The sequence below is a fragment of the Dermacentor variabilis genome, unplaced genomic scaffold, assembly GCF_050947875.1.
Source record: "Dermacentor variabilis isolate Ectoservices unplaced genomic scaffold, ASM5094787v1 scaffold_13, whole genome shotgun sequence".
Lineage (NCBI taxonomy): Eukaryota > Metazoa > Arthropoda > Arachnida > Ixodida > Ixodidae > Dermacentor > Dermacentor variabilis.
Genome location: NW_027460291.1, coordinates 17670029 through 17684805, shown reverse-complemented (window position 1 = coordinate 17684805; position 14777 = coordinate 17670029). Strand labels below are relative to the sequence as shown.

Genomic DNA, 14777 nt, shown 5'->3' with positions numbered 1-14777 from the left:
CAGTGATTATGTGTCATATAAACGTACAGACCTATGGCTATGTCATGTGATGCATGTTAAAACAACGATGGCTTCATAGGTTTCTCATCTGAAAGCAGTTTTTAAAAACCAATACGGGTTTCTTTGAAAAAAACTTCATAGCCGAAAAAAAAATGTCTCCTGGTCCAGGGATGGAACCCAAGACATTGTGCTAAAGTCAGGTTGATGAGAATTTTCCTTTTCGTGAAGCCTCCTTGATCTTGTGGGCTTCCACAGAACTGATTTGCCATTAACTGGGCTTAGGAGCAGGCAAATGGTCGACGGCTCTGACTTTGATCGCCTCAATGCCTTGGGGTAGCATACAAGAGTTTATTGGCTACTAGCCTGCTTCTAAGGTCACATGCAATTATAATGAATTATATTTACTAACACATGCAGGATCATTCTAATAACATACGCCTACATGAACTCATGCACTGCCCAAGATCATAACACGTGAAAAGCACAGTTCACATTAGCAGGCCTTGCAAAGCATGCCAAGATGCACACCATGAAATTCCTTTGAATTGTTTGAGTGCTTCCTAATATGGTCATTTAATGGGACACTAAAGGAAAATACTAAGTAGATGTGGCCTATTGAAGTAGCATTCTATAAACCTCACCGTGCTTGTTTTGTGCCAAGAAAAGACATCGTTTACGAGAAAATTGCGTCTGAAGGGTTCGCATACCTAGCGAGCAAATGAAATCGCCTGCCCCTGAGAACAGAGTGGCGAAGTTGCGCCATCATTACAGACGGTGCTACAGGTTTCTGTGCAAAATGCGTACACGCGGCCATGGAGCAACCGAGCCAAGGCAGAACGCTGGACTCACCGCTGCAGCTGCTTTTGATCGAGTAGCATGGGCTGTTCGGGAACCCTGCAACATCACATGAACATAGAATTCTCTGTAACTTGCAGTTTGTGTGAGTTTCATAAGCCAGAAAAGCCAGCTTAGCACTACATGATAACGAAACTACTGAAATGTGAAAGCGTGGGCAATGCTTTCAAGGGTAACCTCAATGGGCTCTTTTTTCTAAAAATCAAACAGAACTAGACGAGTAGCATTTTCTTTCATCTTATAATGCAATGCAGCAATCTTTTTATTACTAGTAGATGAGTCCTAGCGACAGAACTTTAATGAGGAGTGCCTTCATAATCGGCCTAGTACTTGAATGTCCCGGGGCAGCCTCTAATTGTGTCCTGCATTTACTTCAGTTTCTCAATTACTGAAGCTCTGTTCGCAATAATAGTGATGCCTTAGACATTCTCGAGCACTAATCTATTACTTTAGCTGGACTTAATATTTGCCTTTAGTGTCCCATTAGACACTAGTCCCTCCGACCTGCATATGACCTGCCACAGCTGAGAGGTATCTCGCAGAGTAACCCCCACAGCTAAACATAAAAAGTGCTTGGCATGGTTTTTCATACAACCTTGTCTCTCATTACCCGAGGTACAAAGAAACAATTGGGCAAATCGCTTGGGTGCGGGAAAAACCACTGGGGTGCTTTATCTACCAGCCAGGCTTTTCAATTTTGGGCACATATGGCACAAAGTCATGTCTAGTAATGTCTGTTCCTTTTACGTTTCAGTGTTTTCTCGTGAGCAACTATTCACCTTTCAAAGAACATATTTGGTCACAGCATGCACAACAAATTGAGTAAAGCTGGATTTTAAACGCCTGTGCATTGATGAAATCACATGAATAGGCCACTTGCCCGAATTGGGCAAATGGCCAATAAACCATCGTATCCTATCTTAGGGCATCAAGGCACAGCCGAAGTCAGAGCCCTCGAGCAGTTGCCTGCTGATGTATTACATGATGCCTCCAGTTAAGACGTCTGCTGCTGTGGTAGTGAGTGGTAGTGGCTTATGCCAAGGGGATGGGAGGGTGACTGCCGCAGTAGCTGAACTGGTAAGGCACCACATGCCTGATGAAGGTGGTGTGGATTCAGCTCCTACCTACAGCAAGCTACCTTTCGTCCACTTTCATCTCCCTTTTCCATACTATTTATAAGTTCCAAAAATGCACAATTAACTTACCCTATGCTATCTCCGAGTTCATTGCCTATTTTCATCATCTGTTCAAACAATGATGGCTCCCCACGAAACACGCAAGCAGCTATTTGATGTCTTGAACGGCTAATTCAAAAGCCTAGTAGCTGTCTTGATCAAGACATTTTGTAGCCATGGACGTCTAGAAGTACTTCAGTAAGCCCTGCTAATGTTACGCTATAAGTTGGCTAATGGACGGCTTGACAAGAACAACTGAAGACTTTTATTAGACATTCCCTCAATTTTTTTGCGGCAGCTGTTACAGTAACCCGACGTTTGCCCACAGTTACAATTTATTTTAAACGAGGCATGGACATCAGAAAAAAATTTATATTGTTGGATAGAGTGATGCACAGGTAGTTTTTCCAGATGTGAACCATGGAAATAGTGTAGTACAGCCTCATTGGTCAATTAGTGCTTTTTAATTAGACCAATCAATTGCATGCCGCCTGTCAGAATTATTTTGCAAATAAAAGAAGTTCTGTATTGTATGCTGATATCATTCCAATGTCAGCCCATTGACCTAAACAAGTACATCTCTGCATGAAACACGTCATTATTGACAAAACTTCGCCCTGCTGGGTCTCCACCAAATTGAAATAGTTTCTAGCAAAGAAAAATTTTGTGAGTGATGCTGCAGTTCAGGCAAAAAGTACATCGTTTTCAGGTACAGGAGGCACAATAGCCTGATACCAGTATACGAAACAGAACGCTGTGCTGCAATGAGTTAAGAAATAAAGGATAGTACACATCTGGAAAAACACTCTGCGAACCACTCTAACTAGCAATATAAATATATTTTTTCTGATGTCCATGCTTCATTTAAAAGTAAATTGTAACTTACTTTGTGGATGCCTCTTGTAAGGTAATGCCACATGCTTGCACAGCATGACGCAGAAATAATGGCCAGTTCTTCGGCATATCATCCATTAGTGAATTCCTTGTACGTTGCAAATTACCAGAACTGAAAGATAAATCACAATATGCTGTTATTTTTTTCATAAACTGTACGATGAGCTTTTCATGCATAAAAGATGATTGCAAGCGAAAATGCAGCAAGACATCAACTTCACACCACTCATACTTTATTACCTAATAAATGAGAAAAGATGCAGAAAGTGTAATTAACAAGAGTGACAAATAGCAGCAAAGGTGATCATGAATAAATCTTGAAGATGATTGCCGCCGCTGCCAGAGCAGGCCAGCCTTCGTAGGAGAGCACTTGCTGCCCAGAAAAGCTTGCTGTCACAGGCCACGCATGACGGTTCTTGTAGACATGGGCAAGCAATACCTGCACAGAAGAGGGGGAGAAAATGCGAGGGAGGAAATGGGAATATTGAAATTGGAACTTCAATTAGCAATATGTGCTAAGTAAGAAGTTTGCCTCACATTAAAAATAAATATAAGCACTCCTTTCCCTTAAATTACGGGTATCTTAAGGCATGTATGCATGTACGCTTAAGTATTTCCTGGCATATAGTCATTAAATTGCATAGCAGAGTCAAAGTCAGCCTTTAAATTAATATATGGTATTTTGTGGCTAAAAAGCCACTTATAAATCTGTCAAACAAGTCTGAGAAGAAAAGAAGAACTATTTTAATGACTGGAAAATGTAGAGAGGTCAGCCGGATAATGGAGCATCTGGCCTGCTATTCTACGTAAGTGAAGGGGAAGAGGGGAAGAAAAAGGGTCACGATTAGGCGTCGCCTTCACGCGCAAATATTCGCACATCATTGGACGGACAGACTCCCCGGACTGTTCAGTGTGTGGCACTGTAGAGACTATAGAACATGTGCTCGTGGTGTGCCCTGAGTATGCGCGCGAAAGACTGACAATGGCAGATACCTTGAGATATTTACACAATGGACCACTGTCGGAGAACCTCTTGCTAGGCGCATGGCCACAGAGTTGGCAGACGACAGAGACAATGCGTGCTCTTTCACGTTTCCTAGGTGACACGGGCCTGGACTTACGCCTGTGATACCAGTTGTGTAATGTGTCCTTCACCTCGTTCCTCCCATTATCAAGTCTGAGAAGCTTCCTGCAAGATATAATCAGTTTAACATAGTAATTCACTCTGCAGGTAAAGGATGTACTAGCTTAATTAAAAAAGTTAAACAGCGTTTTATATTGTTAACTAAAAGCAAGTTTGGCATTTTGCACTGCCTTTCTTTCAAACTTAAACATGACGCAGTACAGAGTAAGCAGGTAGCATGCAAAGGAGGACTGGTGATAAAGTAGTGTTCCAAAGCAACACTCCTAGCTGGATCAATCACTTTTGTTGATATATTTTTATGTGACCCTAATTGGTTTAAGGCAACACCTCACACAGATGATGCGTCATACAAAATTGAAAGTATCTCATGATGTGATCAAATGATAAAATTGTCCACTGTCTTGGAAGTGTTAACATGCTGTTTGCGCGAGGAAGTGCAAAGTGATTCGTATAGGTAGCAAATTCATCAGTGCATCTATAGCATGAGGTAATTCTGAGCATCTACGTGGACCCGCAATTGAGAAGCCACTGCACACAAAAAGGTGTATTCAAGTAATGGTCCATGCTGAATAATTGCCCACCTAGTGAAAAGTCAAATGTGGCAGGCTAATGGGCCAGGGCAAATAAATTGCTAAATTCTGACACCTCCAATTATATTATTGAAACAGGTGACAAAAAGCAGCACAGGTAAAATTGCAGTTATGAGAAAATTTTAAAAGCACCTCTGCAAACTGCTGGAACCCTCAGCATCATGCCTGTTCTACACGCACATCTGTTGCAGCACAATCTATATCTCAGACACAGGCGCCTCCACACATCACTTCGTGATCTCCTCACAATAAGGTTAAAAAACGGTCTGACACAAGCTACCTGATGTGCTTCATTTTGCAAGTGCCAGCCAACTGCTGACGGTGGTAGAGCAAAATTGAAATTTGTCCTTGTATGGAAGCCTCGGCCCATGTTTTATCAATTTTAGCGGCAAAGTACACCTTTTACAGCACACAAATCTTAAATTAGACTGCTTGCTGATGCTGTACAGTAAATTCCTGTAAAAAAACTAAATCACACAGAAAACATTTAGAATACCAAACTAATCAAATACTGGCTTGAATACATTTGTGCATTAGGGAAACAAGGTGTAATGTACACTGTTGTAGCAAATTTTTACTCATGTATGGAATACTTGTATGACAACTGAGTTAATTTGCGAGTTCTTACGTAGCACTGACTACCTAGAGTTAAATTTTGTAAGGCTTTGGGGGAAACTAATAGTAGAACTGTGTATGTACACTGGCACCGAGAAATTGGTTATAATAGTGGCAGCTTATAAAGAACCAGCGCAAAAAATGCCCGTTTTGAGACACCAACTAGCTATTTTACCACGAAGCGCTCCCTGGCCTTAACCCATGTAAAAAGCACTGGGAAGGCCAGAGAGGGTACAGTACATTGGCTTACACTGATCACGATGAGGTCCCGTCATCCAGCTAGCGCCAAGCTACAAGAAGGATGTCCAGCCGTCTATAGAGTAAAAGGAACAAAAGAGAGCATCAAGTCAGTTGAAAGGCAGATTTGCAATTACAAATAAGGTGACCCAGTCACAGTCATTCATTAATAAATGCCAAGCTGTCGTGATTTCACTCCCAGATGAAGCACCTACTAGGTTAAAGGTTTTGCTGCTTATTTAGAACAAAACACAAGTGAAATTTGTACATCAGCAGACGATTTAAATTGGAAAGTAAACATTGCAGTTATAATTTTGTTTTGCTATAAAGTGGGAACGCTACAAACTGCATAGTCACTGACACACACGCGCGCACACGCAAGAACAAAAGGACACAAAATAGGGCGAGTTCAGTCCGGTTCAGCATTACAGCCAGCGCGTCGTCTTCGAATGCACTCCTTCGGTTGGTTCGTGCTACGTTAACCACAGACTAACAAGCAGGGCAAAGTTCTGACTGGTGTTGCGGAAGTCATGGAGCGTGGTAGTGCTGAACGGCTGAACACAAGCAGAACCCTCGTATAAAAGACGAAAACTCGCAGAGCAGGAGAGCCCATCTATCAAGAACTGTCGTAACACCTAAAAATATTCACATTGGTGACGAAAAACGAATTGCAATGTATTTCACTTACCGGAAAAAGTGTTATCCGAACGTGCGACGTATACAAAGACACACCGAGACACGAAGGCGGCGAACGCAGATCCCGCCATTGTGGTAGTAAGCCGTCGGCGAAAACAGGCAATACAGCCGATGTCACGAAGCACTAATGCAAAACCCACGCAAAAAGCATCAGCACAGCTAAATGACTCCATTTAATATCCAGTATAAATGTACAGAACGGCTTAGAATGACGCACAACTGGCATAACGAACCCACGTACGAGACATTACGGGCGGCAGCGACCGTTTTTTCAAACTTCCTGCCAGCCAGTGTTTCCAGCACGGAATGAGATGTCTGACAAATTTGGACTGTGCCGCCGAAGTGATCGCAGCGCGGTGGCTCTGTGACACCGCTGTGCAACCCGGCGTTTCGCTCCTGCTGCTGATGGTTTGCAGGCGTCGTGTGCGCGCCCCGTATGGAAAACAATAACACGCTTAACTTATGTTGCTTCCAACGAGTTCGATTTGTCTGCGGCGTTTTTTATTCGCTAACGCCGACGGCCGACGGTAACCGCACTTTTAACACGTCGTTTGGCATTTTATGCACTTTTAGACAAAAAGATCTAGAAAAGTTCTTGAGGTAGACATTCTGAATGTGTTTACCAAAATAGACTCTAGTGACACCAGTAGTGGGTTTTGCCGCAGATAGAATATATACTAGCATATTCCAAGTGCTGAGATTATGTTTAGAAGAAATTCTATTTTCAGTCTTATCATAGACCAAGACGTCTATAGCCGTTTGTAGCCGTTTCAAGAAGTTTTTAAGAGGTTCTGTGTTTCGTGGGTCAGCTCGATACGGGCTACTTTAGCTTGGAAGATAAGAATGTCCGAGGAGGCCTAAGGAAGTGACCTGCACGGCAGTTATGGATACTGTTCAGAATAAGTTTTTTTTTTTTTAAATAGAAGGTTTTGAGCTAAATGCATAGCTGAAACTTGATTTGTCATAAAGGTGCTTAGAGTAAATACTCATGCAGTAAACATGAAAGTTTTAGCTAAATATACCCCAATTTCTGACAAGAAATGCAGAAATAAGATAACTTCTCAATCTAGTATATGCGCCTGACAGTGCAGCTTATCAGTGAGCACCGCAACATTGGTCACAGCAGAAGCGCAACGAGGGGTCAGATGGGGAATAGGCACCCTGCAAAACAGTGCAGTTTGCAGCTTTGAAGCTGGTCAGGGCACAGCATGGTATTGGCACATTCAATAAAAGCATGAATCTTTTTAAAAGGTGGGAGCTGACGCATACGCTCCCCATTTCGCAGTGTGGTACTTGTTAAGTCGTGAGTCCTCACATCACTGGCAACTGCACTTTCCGTGCTCGTATGTTGACATTTCTCATGGCATTGCCTGACATTTATGTCATTCTTCTGCCTGTCCGTGTAGAGGCTTGATTAAGATGTCCTCTTTGCCACATTAGGGCGAGAAAAAGGTTTAGTAAATCAAAATTAACATAAAATACATGTTTTCTTTAGATTGTTGTTCCGGGTGATCTAGTGCCTCCCTTCATTACCCCCCCCCCTCCCTAATGCTTCAAGGCTTCATCGCCTCTCTTGTTTCATGCTGGTGGCTAGACCAGGCTCTAGTTGCTTCAGCGTCCAGTGAAGGTATGCGCCTGGGAGGTGCTATTTACATGGAGCAGCAGTGTCTCCCTAATCGGACGCTTTAATCTGATTTGCAACTAGAGACAAGTTTTACATTTAAAATAATGTGAGGCTTCTCACCGACTTGTGATAGCACTGCAATGCATATTAATAATGCGGCAGAAGTTGACTGTGAGGCAGCCCTATTACAAACATCCGGGCTTATATCTACTTTAATGGGCCCCTAAATCAATTTTCCATTTCGCTTTCTTCAATGTGTGGCCGCAGTAGCAGATCCAGTGAAATGCATAGATGTTTCAGTGACGTGAATATAATGGTCCCACTTCATCATTACCTCCGTGCATTAGCTTGAGAAGCGGCTAATCACTTTGAGCACGCTAAAGTAAGCAAAAATTGAGGGCTCACTAGAGCATCGAAGCAGTGCCACGAAAGAGCGAGCTACTCGAATACGGTACCAAGCCGAGTCGAGCTCGGAGACTCTCCTAAATTGCTATCTCAAAACATAAATTCATATACGGTGTGGCAAATTAAAAAAAAAAAACAGTTTTTCTGTGTTTCCATCGCTACGAATGTTGCCACTCCAGCAAAAAAAAAAGACCCGTTCCTTCACGCCAGAAATGTATGCAGCGGTGTACAAAATTTGTCAAGGGGGTACGTGGAAGCGAATAATTTTGCTATTGGCTTTCTAAGCAAGAGCGTGCATGCAGTTTCGATGTTAGCAAAGCAATAGCAGACCAGTGCCACCATGCCAGTGTTGACTCAACTTGTAGCACAAACCACTGATAGTTCTTGCTCCAATGCACGGCCTGGGCAGTGCCAGAAGCTTGTATGATATTGTGAAGAGAGGCATTTGTTTTTTGTATGTTACTCTTAATGAACTGGCACGCGGTTATTTTTGTACCAGGCCAAAACAAAGAAAAATGAAGACATTTGTTCGCCTCAACCTAAGAAATTTAAAATCCTAATTTATGCAGGTAAGGTGCCCGCGTCCATGTTTTGGAACCAAAAGGGGATCACCTTGACTATCTGTAAGTGGGTGCTTGGGTGCTACAGGAACTGCAGTGAATTATTTATGACTGATGACAACATGAGGCAGATCAGATCGACAGGCTTTTAAAAGCAGGTTTAGCGTATAGGTCATGCGTGGCATGGCCAAATCCATTCCCCGAAAGCTCAAGCCCAATTGTGTTCTCCCAATTAGCCCAAGTGTGTTCTCGTACCACGAGGCAAGGGTGTATGAAAAATCATGCCAACCGTTTTGTGAATTTGTTGTGGGTTGGTCTACGAGATACCTCTCAGCTGTGGCAAGTTCTATGTGGACGAAACAGCCCAATGCCTGAATGACTATTTGAGGGAGCATTCAAACAATTTAAATAAACCGGATGGTGCAGCGCGCATTGCATGGCCTGCTCATGTGAGCCGTGCTTTCGCACATTACGATCCTGGGCAGGAGTAGCAACAAAACAGCACATGAGCTCACAAAAGCATATTTTATCAGAAAGATTGTGCACGTTAGTAGCACTTCAATTACCTTAATTCTCCAGAGGTGCACTTGTTTAATGCCAATTTGTAGCGTTACTAGACAAACTAGCACTGTCACAACATTCGCCTCTTGCGTGTGTGCAAAATTTGTACCCTATGTTCCATCCTTTGAATCATTAAATCAGTTGGTAGTTCGCACATTTATATGTCCTTCCTCTGTAAATATCTTTTTGCGCACAAAAACAATGTGCAGCAGACTTCACCAACTTGCCCAAGAGGAAGTCCTGGTGAGTTTCAAAAATCTCCTTCAGAGATTTTCTTATTGTGATGAGAATTTCTGTCACTGCAAGGCACTCTGTGCGAACAAGGCCTTCACTGATAAGATGGGAGAAAAGAAAGGTTATAGAGGCAAAAATTGTCACATTATCACCCAGATATATTCCTTAATGCAATGCCTAAAAGATTTTTTTTTGTTGGACAAGAGGATCAGGGTAAGGCTCAAGACCCATGAGCATTCTATCGCACAGATGAAGGGATTAACCAAACTGTATTGTCAGGTCGCGCATGCGCTCCTGGAATGGCCCCTTCCGATTAGCACTTGTCAATAAGCACTTGTCTGTTATCGGACAGTCAACCAAAACTATATATACCTGTAATCATCCATGAATAAAACACGCTTCTTGTTCTTGTTGCATCCATGCTGGTTGTCGTCACTGCGCACCGGAACATGGTGTCAGGAGTGGGGTTGATTTGCGCAAGCAGTAACGCATCGACAGACGGACGTCTCAGTGAACCGTCAAGATGGATTTAGTGAAGCCGCCGCAACCGCTGGTGCTGTCAGGGAACACTGCAAGGAATTGGTGCCTGTTCAAGCAGAGATTCGAGCTGTTCTTGCAAGCAACGGAAACGGCGAAAGCACCGAGGTCCGAGCCAGCCAACACTGCGCTCCTGCTCACCACTGCTGTAGAGGACGCCCTAGAGGTCTTCAATAATTTCTCGTTTTCGGACTACGAAAGCAGAGAGGATTATGCAGCAGTGATGGGAAAGTTTGAAGAATATTGTTGACAACAGCAAAACGAGGTGCATGAACGGTATGTCTTCCGTGTAAGAACTCAAGCTGAGGGGGAGCCCTTTGGGCATTTCGCTCGAGACGTGAGGAAGCTAGCCCAAAGTTGCAAGTTTGGGGACCTAGGTGATTCTATGGTCAGAGACCAGATTGTTTTCGGCACCGTTAACCCGGAATTGCGAAAGAAAATGCTGAAGGTTAATGACCTTACATTACGCAAAGCCGAAGAAATCTGCAAGGCGGAGGAAGTATGTGCCGAGCAAAACAACACATGGGTTCAAGCGGAAAAACAGGTGGCACCAATCGAAATGCGCAGTTCAAATGTTCAGCGTGCGCAGTGCAAATGTCTGGTGCCCGAGGCACTTGCCTCAGGCTCCGAGCAAAGTTACGCTCAACCTTAAATAGAAGTAGTGCAGATCAAAACAAGGAGGCAATTCAAATGTTCAAAGTGCAACCACATCCACGAATGTGGAAGGTGCCCAGCTTTTGGAAAAAAATTTTTCTCGTGCCGTGGCGCTAATCACTTTTCGGCTTGTTGTAGGAAAGGTCCTCAAATAAGCGCTGTGAGGGACGAGCATGACGATTTTCATATTCTTGATGTTGGCGTGGGCAACAAAGCTGATAGGGTTATCGACGCCCAAGTCGCGTCCCAACTGGTGTCTCTGAAGGTAGACAGGGGCTCGCAAGCCAACTTGCTGCCTCACGCGATTTTTCAAAGGCTCAAGGTGAATCAATGTTTGAAGACAAGCCCCTCTGGTCTGCGCTCATACAGTGGCAACGTTATCAAGCATATCGGCATGGCTACGCTACCAGTGACTGTGAACAACCGGAGCAAGTACTTTGACTTTTTTATCATCAGAAGGAGCAACCAGGCCATCCTTGGACTGTCGGCAAACTAAACTTTAGGACTGGTGTCGCGTACTGCGGGTTCTGTTCACATGAACAGTACTGACCAAATCGCGAAGGAATTCCCAGAGTTGTTTCAGGGCATCGGCTGCCTGGCACACCCGTACCTCATGGTCCTGCGGGAGGAAGCAACACCGGTGGTCCAGCCGGTGCAACGGGTGCCCCTGGCATTGTGCCAACCCCTCCGAGAAGAGTTGGACCGCATGGAACGTGCAGGCATTATCGTCAAAGTCAGCGAGCCGACGGATTGGGTAAGCCCCTATGTCGCGGCAAGGAAAAAGGATGGTAAATTTCGCATATGCATTGATCCCAGGCGCATTAACACAGGCATAAAGCGAGAGCACTATCAATTACCAAAAAGAGAAGATCTGGCCGGAGCAACATTTTTTACGCACCTCAATGCGTACTTGGGTTTTCATCAAATCCCTCTTGATGATGCCACTTCAAGGATATGCACAATTGGAACGCCGTTTGGTCGTTATCACTTCTTGAGACTTCCCTTCGGAACCGCTTCCGCATCGGAAGTATTTCAAAAAACTATAAATGAAATATTTGACCAGGCCTTAGGTGTACGTATATAGTATATCGACGACATACTCATACGGGGGAGCATGAGGGAAGAGCATGATAGCTGCCTTCGTATGGTTCTGAATTTAGCAAGGAAGGTCGGCCTAACGTTTAATGCAACAAAGTGTAGATTCGGGGTGACTAAAATTGACTTTTTGGGCGACGCGATCAGCCAACATGGATTAAGTCCGAACCCTACAATGACGTCACCATTAAGCGAAATGCCTCAGCCAAGTGACAAAGCAGGCGTCCACAGAATGCTGGGGGTCATAAACTACTTCGGTAAATACATACCTCACTTGGCAGAAAGAACAACGCTACTGCGTAGCCTAATGGAGAAGGACACTGTCTTTGAGGGGTCTCAAAACCATTGCAACGAGTGGCAAGCTATCTGCCGTATTCTAAGCAGTGCACCTCTGCTAGCCATATTTGATCTGACCCGAGAAACCAAAATCTCTTCTGACGCATTGCAGAATGGGATCGGCTCGGCCCTGCTTCAGCGGTATGGTGACCGTTGGCGGCCAGTAGCCTACGCTTCCCGGACAATGACCGAGACGGAACAAAGATACGCCCAAATAGAAAAAGAGACAATGACTATAGCCTTTGGGTGCGAAAAATTTTTTCACTTCATCTACGGTCGCAAATTTATCGTTGAAACCGACCACAGACCACTGCTAGCTATCGCGGCTAAAGCCATTGCAGACATGCCTCCAAGATTACAGCTTTTTTTCTTGCGCTTATTAAGATACGATTATGTCCTTCACTTTGTCCCAGGGAAACTACTGCTCCTGGCAGATATGCTATCCAGATCGTCGCCCATCTCTCCCCGCAGTGCGGATAACTTCACAGACGACGTCGACGTACGTGCATTGGGCGTGGCTTCAGAATTGGTGAGCAAGAAAATGTTAGACAGACTAGCAGAAGCAACAGCCGCTGACCTAGACTTGCAAATTGTGTTGCGCTACCTTAGGAACGGCGAAGAAATTAGTGGCGCAATGAAGCCTGTTTCCCCCTAGTTATCAGAAGTTCAAGATATTGTGATGAAGGGATCAGAGGTTGTTACCCCAAAGCTCATGAGAGCTGCAATGCTCACTCGTATTCACGAAGGACACTTAAGCATAAATAAGTGCAAAGCAACAGCCCGGCGCTTGGTGTTCTGGCCAGGACTGAGTGGGGACATCGAAAATTTGGTCAAGTCATGTGCCGTTTGTCAAAAATATGCATATAAGCAGCCCAGCGAACCGATAGCACTTAGACAGATCCCAGAACATGCCTGGTACCGTGTTGGGGTTGATCTCTTAATGTACGGCGGATACTCCTACTTACGTGTGTTTGATGCATTCTCAAATTTTCCAGAAGTCGAGAAACTAGCTGACTCAACAACAGGAACTGTCATAAGTAAACTTAGTGCAGTTTTTGCACAATACAGAATTCCTATGGAAGTCTGCACCGATAACGGTCCGCAGTTCTCATCTCATGAATTTACCCTGTTCGCATCTAGATATGACTTCAAACACGTGACATCAAGTCCAAGGTTCCCGCAGTCTAACGGTCTCGCCGAGAAGGGTGTCCAAATCGTCAAAAGGATCACGAAGAAAACAAGTGAAACGAGGGAGGACTTCTGGCTGGGTCTACTCTCCTATCGTTCGGCCCCTCTTGAAGACGGCCGCACCCCAGGAGAATTGCTTCAGGGCAGAAGGTTACATACGCGGCTGCCAGACTTCTGGCCGTGCCTCAGGAAGCAAGCACTTAGGTGCCAACCTCAGCAATTGTCAAGCAGGAAACCCCTACCCGAACTCGAGAAAGATATAGTAGTAAGAGTACGGGGAGACACGTGGAGGACAACCAGATACTCCGACGCAACCGGCAACACCTTCTAGCTACACGTGAGCTTTTCCAGACGGACTTGGGAAAAGATGAATCTGAGAGCGAGGAGGTTTCCCAGGCAACGATGCCTGGGAGGGTGCCGCCATCACAGTCAACCGCAACTACGCCATTTCAAGGAATGACAGCTGCTTCACAGCCAACAATGCTGCCCACGCAAGCGGTGCCAAGGCGATCCACCCGGCAAAAACAGCAACCCAATCGTCTACATTACGGTCAGGATTTCAAACAAGTCTCGTATCTTACTCTCAACTTATAACATTATCCCGGGGAAAGATGTACTGTCAGGTCGCACATGCGCTCCTGGAATGGCCCCTTCCGATTAGACTGATCAACGAAGCACGTGTCTGTTATCGGACAGTCAACCAAAGCTATATATACCTGTAATCATCCATAAATAAAACACACTTCTTGTTCTTGTTGCATCCATGCTGGTGGTCGTCACTGCGCACCGAAACACAAACAAGCCCTGCGAAGTCAAGGAGGATTCATAAATAGAAACTTGGTATTTGCTTGAGAGTGGCATGCACGGACCTGCAGAACCACACCGGTCATACTAGCGTACATCTCACATATATAACCTAATGCAGGTTCCTGCAATGAACCTACACCGTGTTTGCAAACAAGTTGCGAGGAACATTTGCGCAAACATGGTTCCTCGCATAGCGCCATCAAAAGAAGCAATACTAAATAGCATCTTAGCAAACTAGCAGGAAGAAATTTAAGAAAATTTCTTGGTCTTCAAGACAGCCAAGCTTTACAAAAACAGTAGAACTATAAACGGCTGGGCCACATTCTGCAATATTCGTCTTCATAGTTCACATTGGGGTTGCTCAACATGTGCCTTTTGAACTGTGGCGAGCAGGTGCTCAAGCAAGTCGCTATAAGCTAGCCGCCAAAATTCGAGATAAACAAGGAAATAGTATGAACATGCAATACAAGCACGGAGCAAGAAACATTTAGGAGTGGAAACTCCGCTGTTTGCGGCGACTAGAAAAAGTCACATGCCCGCGGAGCCGTTATCGTGCTGGCGGCGCCTGGC

The 14777-nt window shown here is 44.6% G+C and overlaps 1 long non-coding RNA gene across 2 annotated transcripts; it reads right to left on the bottom strand.

Moving 5' to 3' along the window:
* Positions 1–2932: 2932 nt before the first annotated feature.
* Positions 2933–14752, bottom strand: LOC142566706 (uncharacterized). 2 transcript variants are annotated; one of them, XR_012825110.1, is made up of 6 exons: positions 11392–14752; positions 9963–10159; positions 6199–6330; positions 5524–5586; positions 3918–4113; positions 2933–3363 (listed from the first exon to the last, which is right to left on the bottom strand). It is a non-coding gene; the product is annotated as an uncharacterized LOC142566706 (long non-coding RNA). The 2 variants fall into 2 exon arrangements; XR_012825109.1 differs by lacking the exons at positions 9963–10159; positions 11392–14752 and having other exon boundaries at positions 6199–7711.
* Between the last annotated feature and the right edge of the window lie 25 nt (positions 14753–14777).